Here is a 21,594-nt window from a genome sequence, read left to right as displayed (position 1 = left end):
GCCGCAGGGGAGAGCAATGACAACCTTTCCACGTATGGTCAAAGCCTCCCTTCAGAAACCCCTTTAATGGGGAACCCTGGTATCGCCGCTGCAAAGAGGAAGATAGACTAAAGGATTCCGCCCAAGGCCTGATACCGCCAAAGTTGTGACGCTTTGCTACGGGAAAGGCAAAACCTGCCAATGCAGGGAAATTCCTTTCCGGCCCTTTAACAGCGACCCTGATGTAGCAGCGCCCACATACCTGTGAAGAAAAGTTAACCTGCAAACCTGTGAAGAAAAGTTAACCTGCAAAACAAGACATTAACTGAGGGTGGGTAGGGTGGGAGAAGCTCTGGAGCCAAGTGAGGATTCCCAGGTAAGATCCTCCCTCTATTTTTTTTATCTTGCATTTGTGTTTTAGTGATAAAGTTTAATTTAAAAAAATTATTAAGAGGTTTATAAATGTTGTTAAACAAGCAATAAACTTGGAAATGTTTGCTCCTGTGCTGGGCAAATTGGGGCAGAACTCTCACAAGACTCTGAGTCCCACAAATCCTCTAAAACAATGGTCTTCTCTTTCTCCTGTCACCTACAGTCATCTTTAACACATTTTCCACTGATTGAGGAGCTTCCTAGATGCTCCTGCTCATCTCCTCTGCTTAGCCAGTCAAAATAATCACTGCCAGCAGGTCCCACCCCAGTCTCTAGCATCTCCCTCCTGCAAAACAGACAATATTTTAAACAGAAATTAAACCTCCAAAATTTAAAACCTCAAGAATCTAAAAACTCAGAGAAAAATAATAAAACATTCTCGGCACTGACATTGGCTTTGAATCTCTCCATCTGCCAGTAGAATGTCAGATGTGATAAAAAACCTTCCACCCCACCCAAAATAATGTCGCTGAAACCCTCTCTCCTCTTTTCAAATGCAGCTTTTTTTAACATTCATTGATGAAGGACGGTTGGGGGAAATGCAAGAGAACTTTTCAGTTCAGCAGTAGTTTTGCAAAAGTTGAATACCACACTGTAGTTTAGGAATGCCCCTTTGGAGGCTATAGCATAGCTGTCAACCTTCAGATTTGAAAATAAGGGATCAGCAGCCTCGAAAATAAGGGCTCAACAGCCTCACCTGTTCTGGGGACAGTCTACAGGATATCTAACAATCCAGGATAGCAGCGGGAAGCAGCGGGAAACGGCGCTGAAATAAGGAAATTTCCCGCAAAAAAAGGGAAGGTTGACAGCTATGGGCTATAGTTTCAGCAAGAAGAAGCTGGCACATGAATTTTGTCTTACCCGTTACAGACACTGACTGATTTTTTTGAACAAGAAGAATAACATCATCTCCCTCTTCCTAAACCGGTCAGGTCAGGATAAGAACCATGTTCTTGAATTACTAATTCATTGTTTTCTTTTTAACCTCTTCCTAATATGAGTAAATGTATTGAAACCCAGGAGACTTGAAACCAATCAGTGAGATCAAATGTGAAACATGCAAGAGGTTGGGGTTTTTTTTTGTCAAACTGAGATTGGGGTGGGTGGGCAGGATGCCAAGTGATCTGTGTTCTGTCTTGATTTTGTATTCACCTTCAACTTGCTACAAATGGCTCGACCTCCTTTAGAATTAATGAAGGCAGTGCAATTACCAAGTAACATAATAGCAAGTGAAGGAGTAGAAAATTTGAAATCAGATTCCTTTTTTTAAAAAGAAAATACCTTGTGTGAGTGAGAGTGAGCTTGCTTTACTTCTTAGCAAGATATCTGACTGTTAAAATCAGCTTCTGATGTCTTATTCCTCTGTGAGATCAGGAAGGTGTGAGCAATGGACTGCTATGGTTCTACTTTACATATTCAGAATGGCTTGAATACTTCTAGTAAAGAAGTGGAATAGAATAATCAATTGAACTGAATGTCTGAATTATCTTTCATGAACTACAGAGCTTTAGGAAGATTTCTTTCTTTTTTAATCTAGATTTACTATTTTCTCATATTACAGAACAACAAGGAACAGCATTACAGTAAAACAAAACCCCAAACTGCTGCCCTTTCCAAAGACATGATGTTGGGTTGCATGCAAGCTAAGACCCCTTAAGTTGTCTTGGTTCCAGTTGTGCAGCAATTCCAATTACCACATGCAGTCATCGCAATCAAACAAAATATTTATTTATTTATTTATTTATTTATTTATTTATTTATTTATTTATACCCCGCTCATCTGGCTGGGTTTCCCCAGCCACTCTGGGCGGCTTCCAACAGAATATTAAAATACAAATAATGGAGAGCAAGTTCTTACATATTCTTGACTCAGTTTTTCATTTTTTATCTTGCTTTTTAAATAAGTTCAAGAAGATTCAAGAAAAGGGTAAGTTCAACATGATGAAGTAATAAAGACGACAGGATGCCAGCGTTCTATCCCTGTTTCACCCTAGCAGTCCATGCAGTTGTGAGGCTGCTGTTTCGCGCCCGGTGGGGCCGATTTGTTGGGGTTGGCAAACAGCACTCGCCCTGAGCACAGTTTTCTGGGCTTCTTCAGTTGTCTCGAGCCATTGATGCATCTACTAATGCTAACTGATAATAATCCAAATGGAATCTTGCATGTTCAGACCCAGAAACCTCCCCCCTAAATAAATTCACATTTGACTCAAATTTTGGTTTTGGTTTTCATCAGAATTTAGGCCACTACTTTATTGATTACAGAAAGTGACTGGTTGCATAGGTCCCTGCCATGCAGGTAGCGCTGACCCAGTGGTCCAGCATAGGTCAGCCAAGGGTGAACACCTGGATAAGCAAAAAACTGGAATGGGCTATCTCCGCCACCCAAATGCCCCCCTGGACTCAGGCATGGGCATAACCTCCTCTCAGGGGTTGACCAAACCATCAAGTCCCTGGATTCCTTTAATGGAATACCCTTCACATAGGGATGGCGAGAGCGTTCTACCATCCCTATCACCTGAACCAGAGCCTATCCACAACCTTACAAGTTGTGACAATTTGCTACGTGGCAGGCGAAACCCAAATGGCACCAGCCAATCAGCCAAGTAGGGAAAATTCCTGCCGTGCCCCTGTCCCAATGACAGATGACACACGGTGGCACAGCAAGGTCAAGCGCAAAACCCTAAAAGTAGGAAGAGGTGGGCGGGTGTTCCGAATACACGTGCTGAAAAACAAAACTCTGGGTCACCTGCATGGGTATAAATAGGTCCCTCAAACCATCTGGACTGCATCCCATAGGCCAGATTGCACCCAGCTACAAGGGACCTACCAACTGGTGTTGTGGCTGACCAATCGTACCCACCCACAAAACATGGTGTCGGTTTCCAGGTCTCACCCCAATACTCTCTTTAAGGGAGGACCCGATTTATCAGAATCAACATAATACACTTCTAGGTGTTCAATTTAATACAAAATAAATATAAATTCTCCCATTATATACAAAGAATCAATTTTGATGCAAAAGTTCACAATTATGTACTTACATATCTTTGAAGAGACAATTTCTGGATATCCCTCTGATTTCTTTAAATGCTTCATCCCAGTATGTGGCTACGTTATCACAGGTCCACCACATGTACTGATGTGAAACTTACATCACACACCCCATCCAACAAGTTTCTTTGTATGACTCAAAATGCAGAAAGGAACTATCTTCCCTGCCTCAAAAGCAGCAGTGGTGTGTGAGGGGGGCAGAGCATAAGATGCACGCTTCTGGCAGTGGTGCCACTGCAGAACACTAAGACAGAATGGGGTGAAGCGAGGAGACAGCAAAGCCAGTGGAGTTCAGGTTCGAACACCGGTGGCATGCTGATGCCACCAACCTGGAGTTCTGCAAAAGCTCCCTTGCCTATTAAGATCCTCCGGAGAGGCTGCCTATCAGACCATTTGCATGAGAATCTCTATGGAAAGAAGCAGAGCCTTCTTAGTGCTGACTTCAAGTTCTTAGAGATGTTTTCTAGAGAAGAATCAGCTTCTCCTTTTTGCTGCAAATCTTATGGAAGAGAAAGGTCAATCTGTTTAGTCTCATCTTGGTTGCCTTCTATATTATACTGAGTAGTGTTGCTGTTATTTGCTAGGCAGAGGGTTTAAACTGTTCCTTTACCTATTATTTTCATCATATTAAATGTGATGGAGAGCTAGAGGTGTAATTTTGTAACTATATAGGCTCATTCTATGTATGAGACCTACTGTATATTTTAAATAAATATTGGGATAATATAGTAGGAATGCTATGGCAGGTCTTGAAGGTGGTTCAAAGGCAAACACAGTGGTGGTCCTGCATGGTTAACTAAAGCATAGTAACCCCCACCACATATTACCTCATGATATTTCACAAATTATACGCTGCTATGGGAAACTATTGCTATTAAACCAAGCTAGTTCCAATAAAGCTATTGTGGAACAGAAGTGAATTTAGGCTAAATGTATTTCAGCTCTTTTAACATAATGAATCTTGTAAGTTTTCCTTTTCAAAAATCAACCAATTTACTGAACAACTGAACAGACATTGGCTTTCTTTTCCCCCTTTTTGTATGATATTTATACTGCATAATATATTTTAAAAGATTACAGCTTAAGAGTGAAAGAAAGTGCTCATTATAAAATGTATTAACAGTAAATGTATCTATTATGAAACATAAGAGAAATTGAACTGTAGACATGGAATTCTCCAATAATAATTTCTTATACAGTGCTTTTTTCTGGGGGATGAATTTTGTGAATTAAGCTTGGCCTCACTGAAGGGCAGTATTTCAATATGAGTAGGAAAATGAGAGTGCCTCTAAACATTTCTTTAAAGAAAAAAAGAACTAGATAGATGATAGATAGATGATAGATAGATAGATAGATGATGGTGATGATAGATAGATAGATGATAGATAGATAGATGATGATAGATTATAGATAGATGATAGATAGATAGATGATAGATAGATAGATAGATAGATGATAGATAGATGATAGATAGATAGATGATAGTTAGATAGATGATAGATAGATAGATAGATAGATAGATAGATAGATGATAGATAGAACAAATTTAGTACCATCTATGTACATGGAGTTTGGCATGCAAACAAACTGATTTTGGCAGGTTAATTGTATTAATTTAAATGTTAGTCGTAATACATAGCATCCACCCACCTTGTTTATTAATAATAGTACTCCCACAATTCAGGCAAGAGGAATGTCCGCCACCCTTTATGGAGGAAGAACACAAGCTTTTCTTCCAAGGCTTGTTAGGAGGAGTGCTATATTATCCTATTTATGGGCAGAACTGGTGCTTTTTTTCTGGGGGGAAGCAGGGGTACACATACCCCTAAACATTTTGTGAATCTAAGTTTGGCCTAAGTTTGAGGGGAAGCATTTCACTATGAGTAAGAAAATGAAAGTATCCCTAAACTTTTTTTTTTAAAGAAAGAAAGCACTGGCGGAACACACAGCCATCCTATAGTAGCATGGGATTAACCATTCACTTTTTATGGGGTGTCAAGTTGAATGGCCAGTTGCAGCACCTTTTTTCATCTCCTCCTATGGGCATAGCCAAGGGGGAAACGGGGGCGCAGCTGCCCCCCCCAAATCAATAAAACTACTTAACTAACTGAGGTTCTGCTGCCCCCCCCCAAAAAAACAACCATGAAGCCTGCTCCACCTAACAGAAATCCTGGCTATTCTCATGTCTCCTCCATGCTGTTTTCAATCCAAGGTAGCAATGTGTTTGTTTTTGTTGTAAAAAAATAAATTAATTAAGGTGCACACACATAGCATACACACACTTAGCAGAAAACCAATGATTTGCCCTTCAAAATTAGAAAATATTTCCCTGAAAAACAAGACACTTTATTTTAGCACACAGAGCAATCCCAAAGGCCATTTGGGCTCTCCTAATGACTCTAAATTTTTCCTCTGCAGAAGGAAATAGCTTGGGGAAACCTTTCCCAACAGTTCTTTCAGTTACAAATCCTTCAAATCCTGTCCTAAAGGCATAGTGTGTGTATGACTAGGGTAGGCCTGTGACCTGGATTCAAGAACTAAAGTATTTCTCATATCAAAAGAATGGCCAGACTGCTCAAGTGATGTATCAGTAAAACATTATAGGGTATCTTGAAAGACAGGAGAAAAGCCACACTCTCAAATTTATGTTGTAGACCTCCTCTTTCTGTGACATGTGTATGATGCTTTGGGTGGTCTTTGGTTAAGGGGTTTGGAAATTTCAAAAGTCCTTAAAGTTTCTTGCACACTTTTGTTCTTGGTCCTCACCTCCTACCAAAGGTACCTGGGGGTGGGGTGGGCTTTGTTGCAACAGGAAAATAAAAATCTTCCTTGTTTTCCTTCTATTGCTTCCTCCCTCCATCCATTCTTCTCTGACCAGCCGTGGATTTAGAGGACCCCAATTTTTTCTGCAGCAGTTTGGCTAATTGGCTCCTGTTTGGCATGTAGTGCAGGCCGGGGTGCTCTTCTGCTGAGGGACATCATGTCAGCCTGCCTCACATCCCATACAGCCTAAGGGAAGGGAGTAGGCCTTGATGGAGTGCTCTTGGAGCCCTGTGGGCTTCATCCTGTATATTATCATCCAATGTGGAGATGGGGGGCGGCGTATGGGTATCAGTCCTCAACTCACCTTCATGATGAGTTGTCAGTGAATGACACATACCTGTCTTTTACAGGCACTGGGCTTCAAGCCAGGATGGTGTCACCTGAAACAGGAGTAGGACAAAATCTTCCTTATGCCTCCACTTTAGTCTTAGGCCTGCAATCAGGGATGCACGTGACATTATTGCTACAGATTCCCTAAGAATTATGCTTAATGAAGTGTTGGTCTCTCTCTTGATTCCATAACTTTGCCTCACTTCTTCATTTCAGGTGTGTGGGCCATCAAATGGAATAGACATGATTATTTTAATTATCTGTTTTAGACCTGATTTCTGGATGCTTTTACTGTTGTTAACTTCTTTGACCAGGACACATATTTTGATTAAAGAAATAATGTGTGTGCCGTGGCTCTGTTTTCAGAGCCAGAATGCCCCCAATGCTCATTTAATGGGGAGACACATTTTTAACCCCACTTTTTTACACACACCTTCCTTAAAAAAATATACATTGTGAAATCTTGGCTCTGATGATTGCTGGTGATGGGGCGGGCAGTCTATCTATGACAAGAATAGAAGCACAAGAAGGTAATTTTTCACACTCGTTAATTGCCTCCCAAAGAGGATAAAGCAGTTACTTTAGAAGACGGTCGCTTCATCTCTAGAATTGAAATAAAACCGCTAGAGAATAACTTCAAAGGACAGGTAAAGATCCTTCGTTTATTAAAGAAAGCTAAGGCTAAATTAGCTACTGGCTTCAACAAAACTTGCCTGTCATTATACATTCATTTTGTGTCATATTTAATAATGTAATAAAATGGTTGCTCTCAAAACAAGGAATTAGGGAACTGTTCTTTATTGTGTTAGGCCAAGATAGAATTGCCATTATGGCTTTCTTTTCCCCTGTCAAGATTTGCTATGACTTCAACTTCAGGTAGAGGGTGGGGGGGAATTGAAGGGGTTGCTCTTGAACCTGCAGCTCCAAAATGGACCTGATAAGGCAGGCTCTCCAGACACTTGTGGGGAGCTAGCATGGCCCATGGTCAGGTTGATGGGAGTTGTAGTCCAGGAAAACCTGGAGACTCACAGGTCCCCCATCTCTGGTTGAGAAGCTGCCAACACTGGAATGCCTTCCGCACTTGACTCCAATGCTTGAGTGTTTGTATATGTTTCTGCCATGATTCAGGGACTTTCCTACAATACATTATGATGATGACATCATCATTCATCCATCCATCCATTCATTCATTGTCATTGTTAAATATTGGTGAAAGAAAGAATGGGCTTGGCCCCTGCTGCTTACATTTTAACTACCAACAAAGTGTGTTCTCCTTCATGGAGAGCACGTGTGGCGGTGGGGTCTGCTGAGCCACCCCTCTGTTACCAGGCAGGGTCTCTAAAGATGGCCTGGGGCAGTGATTGGTTCACTGGGTTGCTGGGGTAAAAGTTATGTTGCAATTTTGGTGGGAGGGGTAAAATGTTTAAATACTCTGCATGCAGCCTGGAGCTTTCTCTTTGCTGTGTGCAACGGATCACCTGCCCACACGCCCTTGAGTAAGGGGTTGTTGCATTGACCTTGCTATGCCTGTCATGGGGTCGTCTGCCGTTGGGGCAGGGGCTTGGTAGGAATTTTGTCCATCTGGCTGATTGGCTGGGCCATTTGGTTTTTGCCTACTGCGTAGCAAATCATCACAACTTGTAAGGTTGTGGTTAGGCATTGGTTATAAATCTGGTGGAGGAGGGGTTAGGATAGGCTGGGCCTACCCCTCCATGGAGGGGTTAGGATAGGCTGGGCCTGCCCCTCCATGGTTGCTGCGTAAAGGGAATTCCGCTAAAGGAATCCTGGGGCTTGCCATCTTTTCGTCCAATCCCTGGAATGGGACTAGGGCCGGCAAGCCTTCGGGGAGCAGGCGGGTGAGAGTTGAGGGTCTGTGTCTCAGCTCCAATTCTTCCCCGACTTGCTTTCCCCCGCACTGTCTTTTGGTGGTGCCCGGAAGTCAGTTCTGTCCCCAGGCGGGGGGACAGATAGTCTTAACCAATGCCTAAACAACCACTCATGGTTTTGTATTTAAATAAAGTTGTGGCCAAAATTATGCCCAAAACCTTAAACAAAAATTAAGTGTGCGTTGTGAGTTATTTGGGGGGTGCCTTGGGGACCTCGGCACGCAAGCAGAAATTTCTCAGAAGAGAATTCTCTGACACTTTTCATTGGGATTTTTGTTTTCCCCTCCCCTTCCTGACAAACAAATAGGGCAGATAATTTTGGGAGGCCATTTTCAACCCCCATCAGCAGCTTCCCTTCTGTGCCAAACAACACCTTCAAGGGGCAAACTGGTCAGGACCGCAACACCAGGAAAGAAGTCTATGCATGCCATGGTCCTGGTCCTGATCACCTTCACCTGCTCCCCTACCCAAAGTAGCTATATTTTAAAAGGAAAAACAAACCTAGACCCACACACTCTCTGCTTAGGAGCCAGAACCCAACCACAGAGAAACGCTGACCTGCACACAGTGCTGTTGAGCAAATTAATTGCAGTGATCACTTCCTAATGCATTCTTCAGTTATGCATCTCCCTGCTGCCAGGGAGATCTCAATACAGTCTTTATCCTTTCCTTCTTTATCTCCTTGTATGGCTGATTGACATGTGAATTGGGAAGCAGCAACACAGTTTGGAGAATTGCCCTGGGACTTTTTAGAAAATGTGAATATTATACTATTATATCGCCATCCAAATCCAAACAGTGACATTTCATTATCTTGCCAGATTAGATATATGCCAAAATATATGAGACCCAAGCTTTCAATCCATTGCACACAGTTAATCCCACTGGGTTTAGGTAAGCATACATTTGAATTTTTGAGTGTGTGTATAAGTTTCTGTCAAGGTTAAGGGGCTTCGTGACTGTTGCTTGCCCACTGCCATTTCCCCCCAGAAAGACCTAATGATGATGGTAATATTGTTATTAACAATGTATGCATGGATGTGTTATGACACATGGTTAAATGTATCAAAAAGAAATTTGCTTTTTAAAAATAAAAAAATAAAAAGGGATGTGCCAAGGCCCAGCAGAGACAGATGCAAGCAATGTGATTGAGGATGGGCTGATGAACCAGTTCCAGAGGAGCCAGACAAAATGAGGTGATGTTAAGAAGCTTCTCCTAGGGGCAAGTTCCTTAAACAGAGAAATGCAAGAATCCCAGGGATTTCCGATGGGGACTGGGGATGAGAGAAAGCATCTTGCCTAAATGCATTGTTGCATTTCCCAAGGTCCTAAAAATCCTCAAAACTCCAAGTGGTCACCTCTTGTCTTCAGAGACACTCTGGTGGGGTTCTCACATAGTTTCCTCCTTCAACACAGGAACTCGAAATCTACAGTTTCCTGTGTTCTACCCTTTACCATCCACCACTCTTTTCTTGGCTGCCACACAGATTAACCCTCCCTCTTCTTTACTTCTCTCTCTTACCATCCTGTTTCCTGAGCAACCTCCTTCCTTTGTTACCTTCCTCCTTGAGGACCCATGCAGAGTGTGCCCTGGGGAGTTGGGGGGAGGTGGTGAAACATAAGAATAAACTAGCACAACAGTGTTCTGGAAAATGGCCACAGCTTTATTGATTACAGATGCCAGTAGGCTTTGACTTAGGTATTGGGTATGTATCCTGAGTAAGCCTCCTGCCCAAAGGCCTCGCACGCACAGCCCAGTGGAGGAGAGGGGCAGAAATGTTGCCCCTAGCTTTCCTGCACTTTGCCCCCTGGTCAGGCTTGACCCCGGAGTGGAGCTGTTGTGACCAGACACAAGAAAGCTGCCTTGTGTGCCAGAGCCAGGCTCCAATGAGGGAGGTTGTCATGGGGGTGCCTGGTCACCCCTTTCTCTCCCCCCACACTACACCATGGCCCCCACCCCATATTTAGGCCACCATTGGACAATTCAATTTTAAAACCTGATGGGCTATCCCATCACCCAATGTGGCTGGGCAAAGCAAAAGCAAATGGCCGGCCAGCTGCAAAAGATGAAGTTTCATTCTCTTTAGTAAAATCTTTCTCGGTGCTTTCCTCACTCTCTTAACATCTGTGCCTGCTGTCTCCCCTCCTCTGTCCAAACACATGTTTTGGTTTTTTTTAAATGATTTTTATTGAAGTTTCAGAGATTTATATAAGAAACAAAACAAAACAAAAATACAAACAAAACAATACACAAACAAAAGAGAACAGGTATAATTTCAATCCCTTATTTTCTTATAACTTACTTCCCCGACTTCCTCATACCTCCCCTTTCAGTATTCCAATTTCTAATTTGTTAATTCAGCAAATCCTTTCCCTTGTTTTTCATTTAATTTTTAACCTTTCTTTTCATTTTACTTATCCATTACTGCTGGAAACTACATAATTTCTAAACCAACGTCATTCTAACATTCATTAATTTTACAATGTTTCTTAAGATAGTCCTTAAATTTCTTCCAATCTTCTTCCGCTGTCTCTCTCCCCTGGTCTTGGATTCTGCCAATCATTTCTGCCAGTCCCATATAGTCTATCACCTTCATCTGCCATTCTTCCAAGTTGGGTAGATCTTGTGTCTTCCAATACTTTGCGATGAGTATTCTTGCTGCTGTTGTAGCATACATACAGTAAAGAATGTTCTATCCTTCTTTGGCACCAATTGGCCGACAATACCCAAGAGAAAGGCCTCTGGTTTCTTCAGGAAGGTATATTTAAATACCTTTTTCAGTTCATTATATATCATTTCCCAGAACGCCTTAATCTTTGGGCACGTCCACCAAAGGTGAAAGAATGTACCTTGTCCAGACACATGTTATCCAGCAGCTGTGTGTGCATTCTGGTGGTGTCCTAAAGGGGAGCGTTGCCATATGTCCAGAATTTCCCAGACATATGGGGATACTGCTGTTGTCTCCAGTGTCCAGGCAGAAATTGGCAAAAATAATAATAATGGGAAAACCCAGGTGTATGGCAACCCATGTCAGCAGTGTCATTTTTGCTGATTTTCCATAAAAGCTCAACAACTTTTGTTTTTTTTTAAAAAAAAAACTAAAAGAGGCAGCTCAACAACTGTTTGAAATATGGCAGCCCTACTAAAGGGTGACTCAAGGATCTCATTGAACTGACAGGTCATTGCATGGAAACTGCTCACACCAGCCTGCTCCCCTCATAGTCATATAAAGCATTGATGGCAAAGGCAAGCCAAAAACCTTCTGATTTGTAGCTCCTTTTCTTAGCAACAATGTTTAACCCTAGTATTAAGCCATTTTTGTATGTCAAAAGTCAGGCATGGATTGAAAAATCTGGAATACATGCCAATGTTCCAGCAGACACAAATGCATTGGTGACTAAGAAATTGAGCTACAAATCAAGAAATTCTTCATTTGCATCTTGTCTCTACCTTCAACCCACTAGTTTCTGTTAAACCAAACTGGAATAGATTCTGCAGTGTTGAGTCTGTGTATGTATGCGGGAGTCTGTCTTGTCTGGTCCTGGGGACACCTCCAGGCTGTGATAGCATCCCCAGGCACAGTTGAAACTTCAAAGCAAAAATATTGAGCCTTTTCATTTCATGAAAGCCTGGGCTCCAGTATGTCAAAACGTTCTTTTTCTTCCTTTCTTTTTTTGATAAGTTACGTCAAGAATAGACCCACCAAATCCAGCACAAATTTCAGATGCTGACAAATTCAGCAACATCCCTTCCTGCCCACAAGAGTTTCTATGTTTTGTCTGCCTGGTACTATTGGTTTCGAGTCTTTTTATAAAAAAAATACTATGTTCCTGTGGGGGAAATACCATGTTGCTACTTATGACTGAATAAATTGTATTTTACTGGCTCATAGTAAACTGGTAGGTATGGTGTTAAATCTGTTTAACTGAGCTGAACAGAGATTTAAGCATAATTAGCTAGAATTCAGGCAATCACTGTAAGGGGGCAGGAAATTCCTTTCATGGTTAGTAGGATCGAGATGGGGAGACATTGGTAAAAGTGTTTAATAACACAGGGAGGGAGGGAGGGAGGGAGGGAGGGAGGGAGGGGATATGTTCCCCTCAGCAGCTTAAAATGCAGCAAGGACATTTCTCCCTACTGTGTTTCAAACCACATCTGTTCACATCAGAGAATAAGTGGGGACGCCATCACCCAGCATGCCTCACCTTTTTTGTTTTCTTAACCCTGCAACCCCTCAGACCCCTAAAGTTGTCATCTGTGTATGTGCGATGGCCAGTGGCTGCCTCTCCCATTTCGCCACTAGAGGCAAAACAGGAATGTGCTGCCCCCGGCTCCTGCCTGCTATGCCACCCCCCTTCCACTGCCGCTGAAATGCCCCCAAACTCAGTGAGAGAAGGGGCATTCTGCAAGGTGTTCCGGCTTGCCTTCTTCAGCCCAGGGGCAGGAAGAGGAGTGGCAATATGCCATGCCAGAATGTGCCATTGCCAAAAATTGATGGGGGAAGGTGTTCCACTGGCAGCGGAAGTATTGGGGTGTGTGGGGCACTGTCTCTTGTATTTCACCCCACATCATCTTTGGACTGGCTCTGGTGTTGACTGTTTCAAGTGTTCACTTACTCTACATCTGGTTTTCTAATTGGACTGAAGCTGGTTGGGGGGGGGGGATGGTTGAATCCAAGAACAGTATTTATCAAGAAATTACAGGAGCAAGATGGAATGTGGCTAAAGTAATGTGAATGTAACTTCCAAAGCTAGCAATGGGAGCACCCTGGATGCAGAATAAGCAGCGATGTGAATATACAGAGAAAGAGAGTGGCCTTTGCTGCCTTAATTGTCATTGTCTCTTTCTATCAGCGGGCCTTAAAAAAAACAAAACCCTATTCTTTTTATGTGCGTCCTTTTTGGCTTCCTTTTGTCTGGAGGAAAATGGGAAATACAAACTTTCTAAACGCCAGGTCTAGACTGTGGGCTTAGACTCCAATTCTGACCATCCCTGACCACTGTCCATGCTGTCCGAGGCTTGGGAGAAGCACAACTCCACCTGTCATTCAGAATGGGTAGGAGGAAGGAGTAGTTACATGTTAGGTAACCTGCTCCTCCATTCCATCTCCTCTAGCTCTTCACTTATAACCACTCATGACCTGGAAATGACCCTGCATCAAAAGGCTCAGTATCCCATTTACCAATCTCTTGAAGCTAACAATTGAGCAGATTTTAAACAAACCCTGACATGGAGTCATCAGCCTTAGATTTAAGCTGCACTGCAAATAGATGGCAATTTAAAGGGTCTCTCCCTCCTCTACCCCACAACCTCACCCTTCTGCATCTGCTTCCATTCCCAAATCTTCCTTTGGTCATATCGTAAATCCTAGCTAAATCTTCTGAAAAGGAGATTATGAAACAGCAGATTCTCTGAACAGCATGGATCCCAAAGACAAGAAAATAAGGTAGCTCAACCTTCCTCCACTTCCTGTAGCCTCCCCTCCCTGAAATTCAGCAGCATCCTAAACTTAATCTGTCTCCCTGAAAGAAGCTTCAAATGCAGTCAATCTTGCCTGTGCCAAATGTCTAAGGCATATGTTCTGTTCTGCTTATTAGCAGACTTTTTCCTTCGCTTCATTGGGGTTTTAGAACAGGCAATAAAGCACGTTATTGGTGTTTTCTCTTTGGCGGTCTCTATTCACAGTTACCGTGTAATTTTATTCCACTATAAGGTTCCCTTGGGGTCACAAAGGATTGCAAACATTTAGTGTTTCTGTGAACAGCACTGATTAGAATCCCCATTGTTTTATATGGATGGTTGAGCATGGCATGGAGGCTTTTCTTGATGTATATAATGAAACTGGAATATAAGGTATATAAGGAATTGGAAATTCACTGAAGAGAGGAGGGTAGTTGGGTGGCTGTGAGGCACATATGGAGACCCTGTGTCCCTGCAAATGTTGTTGGACTCCATCGCCCATCAGTCTCAGCCACCATGGTCAGTCATCTGGAATGATGAAAGGGCCACAGCTTAAGGACATAAGAAGAGCTCTGACAGACGAAACCAAAGGCCCACCTAGTCCAGCATTCTATTCCAAGGTGTGAATGGAATTCATGCAAACACAATATGTGCCCAATAGCTTTCCCAGAACAGAAGAGGAAGCCAAAACAAAAGCTCCCTGCCTTGCAAGTCTTTTCTCCCTGTCATGGACTGGCTGGATGCAAAGGAGTGGTGCACCAGCTGGGGAACTGCCAAGGCAACCCCAAGGGAAGAAGGCTCAGAACCAGGGAACTGGTGGTGGGACGATGATGAGTGGTAAAAGGGAGAAGGTGAGGGACCAGACTGGGAGGAGAAGGTGTCAGAAGCTGAAGAGGTAACAGGGTTTAGTGAGCAGGAAGAAGCTGTGACAGAGAGCCAGTCAGACTCAGAGGCGGGGGGGGGGGGCAGGAGAGAAGGGGAGCCAAGAGAAGAGATGAGGCAGCCTAAAGGGTCTTACCCTCTGGCTGTGACCAGCTACCTTCCCCCTTGTCCTCCAGAACATGCACAGAAATAAAGAGGGCTGAGCAATGAGAGGCAAGATGATGGAGCCTTAGTGTCTCTCCCACATAAGTAAGACGACTCCGGCAGTTAATTATTTCAGATTTATTAGTCAAATCAAAAGGTCATGGTTGGAGCTCAGCTAATCTCCATCATCTTCAGAAAGCACAGTTGCTGGAACCGAGGTCTGCCCCCTTTCCCCCCAACAGGAAAACCCCCACCTTCTCTTCCTATCCTTTTCACATTTCTCCGTCAATCTCGTGATCCTACAAGATTTTGGAGAAGGCACTCCCTGTATTCCTGTGTCTGTATCACTGTCTGAGCTGACAAGTTGCATTATTTCACTCTGGCTCTCTCTTTCATTTTCCCTGTGTCCAGAGATCAAGTTGCAGCTGCTCCCTGCTGCTTCTCCCTCCCCTCTGCATTCCACTCTTGCCTGCTCTCTCTCTATGCCTGAGTTCTCATTCCCTGTCAGTGAAGGAACAGAGCTGGCACTTAGGCTGCTGTGGAAGCAGCCTGGGGAGGAGCCTTAGAGAGTTCTTGCAGCTGCCTGATTGGGGCATCTGATTAGTCTGTCTCCTCTTCTGGGGCAAGGTTTTGAATGAATGGTAGCAGACCAGATCCAGACGCTCTTGGAGGAAACTGATTTTCTGATCCAATTCAATCAGGGTTTAAGCCTGGTTTTGGCACAGAAACTGCTTTGGTTGCCCTGTAAGATGACCTCTGTCAGGAGACAGGCAGGGAAAATGCCTTCTGGGGTGGCTGTCCGAGTTGGGGGTGGGCGGGACCACTTTGCAGTAGTTCCAGTGCTACTTGCACAAACATGTGTAGAAACTCCTCGCTTTTGCTTGGCCACTATTACAAAGGTAGTAGTGGCATCTGTTGCTGCCCACTTTTTCCTCTGGCCATGCCCACCAATAGTATATGTTACCCAGAAGGGAGTATAGCCGTAGGGCTGAAATAGTTTCCTGCCTCTTTAAAAAAATTGAAGAAAGCTGTTCTGCATATGGACACCACTATGGACCCTCCAATGGGACCCTGAAAAGATAAAACCAGAATGTGTATCAGAAGGCAGCAGCTATTACCTATTGCAGACATGGGACTTTCTCATCCGTAGCAGAGCTGCCAGGACCAAACCTTTGGCAAGCAAACCATTTTTTCTTTCACTGAGCTACGTACAGCCATTCCAATATCAAGGGTCTAAAATTTAAAGCTGATTTTACAATTGGGGAGGGGGGAATAGGAGAAGTTCCCAGAAAAGATGTTCTTGGGGCAATCCTGGCCACCTAGTGACAACTTGTTCAAGACTGGAGGGTGAGGTGGGCATATTTGAACTTGCAAACCAGTTTTTCCCAAACTTGGATCTTTAGAAGTTGTTGGATTGCAGCTCTCACCAATGTCAGCCAGCATGACTATTCATCATTCTGCCTGGGGGTGAGGAGAGCTAGAGTCCAACAATATATTGAAATCCAAATTTGGGGAAGGCTGGCTTAGGGAAAAGGCTTGCAGATCAGCCAGTCTTGCTTCTAGGGACATATCAGTCCTGATGCCTCTCTTTCCCTCCAGAAATTAAGCACTGGCTCTCAGAGATATTATATAGTTCCAACATTTTCCCTCGCCTCTCAGTTTTTACAAGTTGTCTAGCATCACTCTAGGAGTTGCCAAGGTTGACCAAATGCTGGCATCTTTGCTGGGAACTCTTCTAATATTAAACACAGGATAGAAATCTCCAAACTCCCATTTGGTGCTTGGCTCATATGACAAGAATAATGGCAGAGGGACCAATTAGTGCTAGTGGCTTATTTACCATCAATGTTTTTCCAACAGGAACCGGGCTGAGATCCTCAAAACTCAGACCATAAATGTTATCTCCCCTTCTTTTCAATTTCCATTACAAAATACGATTCCTAGTAAACTAGTAAAGGCCAACTGAGTGTAAACTGAAATCCTCACTAGGATAATTAGGGTAAATTATGATTTCCAAGAGAGTCCAATGGGCTATTCTTATTTTAAACAGATGCCTCTGCTATGATTGAGAATAGCCACAGCATCTGCTGTGTCAGGAAGGGACAAAAGCAGGAGACAGGAACTGCTCTCTCACTCCCCACCTGTGTTTATGCTTGTTGTCTCAGTTGATTTTGTTACTTGTTCACTCTAGTTCCCCAAGCAATGAGATGTTCTAGTGACAGCTCCTTCTGGGTTCAGCTTCCTTTTTGATGAAAGGGCACTGGTTTTTTTTTGCAATATTGGCTTTATTTACAAATATACATGTAGAATATATAAGTGTATATGTTGAAGTAAACAGCAAGGCAGCGGAAACACCACCCCTGCAACAGAGCCGTGCCAAATATTCCAAATATTTCTTTTTTGACCATGTGGGTCAGAAATTTCTCTGAAATGTTCATCTTGCTGCTGCTGCTCACTAGGCTTATGCACAGTCCCCCCACCCCGACCAATCTGGGGGCCCAGATCCAATTGGCCTGACCCAAATCTATGTAGCAAGCAATCACCCTGTCCCATATCTGGTCCCAAATAAATTTGGGGGTGGGACGGGACTAATATTTAATTAGGACCCAAGTAAACTTATAATTGGGAGTGGCCAGGGAATAGAGACATTGCATCCCCCTCCTGTCTGAGAGCAGGGGGCTCAACCATGTGGAGGTGCTGCTTTGTAGTCACCTTCTATGCAGAAGGAGCTTGTGCAGGGGTACCTCCTTGCACCCCACAATTTCATTCTGGTTTTGGACAAATTCAGTGCACAGCTCTACTGCATAGCTTACTTCAGGGTGGGGAACCTCAGAATGCCAGTCGTGAATGTTGCCTTCTAGGCCTCTGTGTTTCACCATTAGGACTCACAAAGACCTTTTCCCCACACCCTCTTTGAGTGCTTTAGCCTGGCTGGAATGTATCCCTGAACTCCGATGGTGCCTTTTGCTTGCGTGGATCAACAACAGATGGAAATGCATGAGTGCCTGCCAGCCCAGGAAGATTCTCTTCCAGAAATGTGCAGAGATTCCAAGTATGTCAGTCACTCAGAGGTCACCCTGAGCCTCTTGTTGACTAGCTGGATGTTCGTCCATGTACACTAAAACAAGTACATATATTTAGGAATCCAATGGGGCAAGCACCTGGTTCGTCGCCTGACCCCGGACACCCTGCTCCTGGGTTATCTTTGGAGCAATGCCAGAATAAACCACTTCACTCTCAAGACATTCCAGGAAATGTGAGCAGTAGATGACACACAAGGCTTGCTCAGATTCTCACCAGCTGCACATCTTGGAGAGACCCAGTAAGCTTTAAAAAGAAAAAAGCCCTCAGAAAGCAGTAGGTGGCTAGCATTTTCTGGAAAACTGGGTCGGGGAAGAGAAAACAACTTGCTGAGCCTTATTTATCAGTCCATCAGGGACTCCCCCCCCCCCCCAAGCTGCTTTGCTTTCAGTCAACTGGCATAAGAACATGAGAACAACCTGCTGCATCAAACCAATGGCCCATCTAATCCAGGATCTTGTTCTCACAGTGGCCAACCAGAGGCATGTGGGAATCTGAAAAGCAGGATTCAAGCAAAAGAGCTATCTGCTGCATGAAGAAGTATTTTCTTTTATCTGTTCTAAATCTTCCAATATTCAGCTTCATTAGATGACCATGAGATCTAGTGTTATGAAAGAGGGAGAGAGTCACTTACTCACCTTTTATCTAAACTAAAAAGTGCCAAATGCTGCAACCTTTCTTCATAGGAGAGTCACTCCATCCCTTTGATCATTTTGGTGGTCCTTTTCTGAACCCTTTCCAGCTGTAGAACGTACTGTCTGAGGTGAGGGGACTAAAACTGTACCCAGTATTCTAAATGCAGTCACACCATATATTTCTATAATGACATTTATGATATTGGCAGCTTTATTTTCAATTTCTTTCTTAATGATCCCACATGGAATTTGCATTTTTCACAGCTGCTGCACACTGCGCCAAGGTCTTCATCAAGAAGAAGAAGAAGAAGAGGAGGAGGAGTTTGGATTTGATATCCCGCTTTATCACCACCCTAAGGAGTCTCAAAGCAGCTAACAATCTCCTTTCCCTTCCTCCCCCACAACAAACACTCTGTGAGGTGAGTGGGGCTGAGAGACTTCAGAGAAGTGTGACTAGCCCAAGGTCACCCAGCAGCTGCATGTGGACGAGTGGGGAAGCGAACCCGGTTCACCAGATTACGAATCCATTGCTCCTAACCACTACACCACACTGGTTCTCAAGCTATCTACTGTGGAGTGCCGCAGGGCGCAATTCTCTCCCCGATGCTTTTTAACATCTTTATGCGCCCCCTTGCCCAGATTATCCGGAGCTTTGGGCTGGGCTGTCACCAATATGCTGATGACACTCAGCTCTATCTGCTGATGGATGGCCACACCGACTCGGCCCCAAACACATTGACCAGATGTTTGGAAGCTGTGGCTGGATGGTTTCGTGGGAGCCGATTGAAACTAAATCCTTCGAAGACAGAGGTCCTATGGCTAGGTCGGGATGGCATGGGGATGAGGGACCAACTCCCTTCTCTTGCGAGGGCCCAATTAGTGCCATTGCCTTCCGTTAAGAGTTTGGGTGTAATCCTTGACGCCTCCCTTTCCATGGAGGCGCAGGTTACAGCAACAGCCAAGGCGACATTTTTCCACCTTCGCCGCATCAAGCAGTTGGTCCCTTACCTTTCCGCCCTGACTTGGCCACAGTGATCCATGCGACGGTCATCCCCAGGCTTGACTACTGTAATTCGCTCTACGCGGGGCTGCCCTTGAAGCTGTCCCAGAAACTCCAGCGGGTACAGAATGCTGCAGCGAGGCTCCTCACGGGGTCTCTGCCATGGGAGCATATTCACCCAGTGCTTTTCAAGCTGCACTGGCTCCCGGTGGAGTACAGGGTCAGATTTAAGGTGCTGCTTTTGACCTTTAAAGACCTTCACGGCCTAGGACCCTCGTACCTCCGGGACCGCCTCTCCTGGTATGCCCCACGGAGAGCCTCAAGGTCCATAAATAACAACACCCTAGTGGTCCCGGGCCCTAAGGAAGTTAGATTGGCTTCGACCAGAGCCAGGGCCTTTTCAACTCTGGCTCCGGCCTGGTGGAACGCTCTGCCTCATGAGACCAGGGCCCTGCAGGATCTGATTTCTTTCCGCAGGGCCTGTAAGACAGAGTTGTTCCGCCTGGCCTTTGGCTTGGAGCCAGTTTGATTCCCTCCCCCCCCTCTCTCTTTTTTCCTCTTCTTTTCCTTCTCCTCCTGTGATGAGGCTACATTTTAATATTTTAATGTTCCATTATTTTAATTGTTGTGTTTTATTTTGTTTTTAAGTTTGTAATCATTCATCTTGTTTTTATTATTGCTTGTAAGCCGCTCTGAGCCCGGCCTTGGCTGGGGAGGGCGGGGTATAAATAAAAAATTATTATTATTATTATTATTACTACAACTCCAAGGTCCCTCTGTCCCTCTCTGTCTCCAAATTCAGAACCATTTCAGAGACAAGATCATGGGCTTCAGAACTCAGTGATCCTGGGAGAAATTTGGCTGAGAATCTTGGAAGCACTCCCCAGTATACCAAATGCTAGGGAAGATGTGGTTGTTCTTCAGTTCCACGTCAGTGAACCTGACTCACCGTTCTGATTCACTTCCATTTCTCTTATTGAATTCCCAGCACAAACAACAGCCAAGCCACATAATTTAGCCTGTTCTCCTTTCTAGAACAAAACTGAAATCCCTGAATTATTGATGTTGCTGGAAGGGATGAGGCATAAAGGGATCCCATTGGTCCAAAGTCTTTAGTCAAAGTGGACAAAGCTAAATTCCGCCAGATATGAAATGGAGTGCCTTGAAAGGTCACCCCAATAGAAAGGCACTTGGAAATTATTTACTATATTATTTATGTGAAATGCATTCTAGTCTTCATAGCAAACAAAAGCGATATTTTAATGGTATAATGCTGTCATAAAAGACCAATAACCACTGCTGTTTTAGTTAGAGCAATAAAGAAACATGTTTTATTTTAAAGATTTAATACGCTGGTCCTCCATCCACCCAGAGGAAATTGTTGTCTCAAAGATTAAAAATACATAAAATTCTCTCATTCTCTCTCGCTCTCTCATCTTGTTGGCAGCTTTTTCTCCCCATCCAAATAGAAATTATGGTCCCAAAGCCAAAAAAAAACACAAAAAAACCTTTTGGCACAGCAAAAGCAGAAAGATTCTTCATCCAACAAAGAGAAAAGGAAGTGACTATTTTTAAGTGCAGTAGATCTTTTTCCCCACTGGGGATAGGATTTGCTATTTATCTATCCCTGTGGATTTCTGGGAGGAATGGTACTGCTGCTGGCATGGTTTAAGTGCTGTGCACTGTGGTTTTATTGGATTCTGAAGTGGGGTTTTTTTAAACTGCTTTTCCTGTTGAGTAGTTGGGCTGTTTTCATTATTAGTTAAGAAAGATGAAGAAAGCTGACAAGCTGCTTGAAGGAAGGGTGAACCACTTGCTTTTGGAGGATATGAATAGTTTTCCTGTTCCTGCATCAATAGATCAACAGCTCTAAGGACAAGGAAGAAATTT

The sequence above is a fragment of the Podarcis gaigeae genome (assembly GCF_964106915.1).
Source record: "Podarcis gaigeae genome assembly, chromosome: 15".
Classification (NCBI taxonomy): domain Eukaryota; kingdom Metazoa; phylum Chordata; class Lepidosauria; order Squamata; family Lacertidae; genus Podarcis; species Podarcis gaigeae.
Note: the sequence above shows the minus strand (reverse complement) of the source record.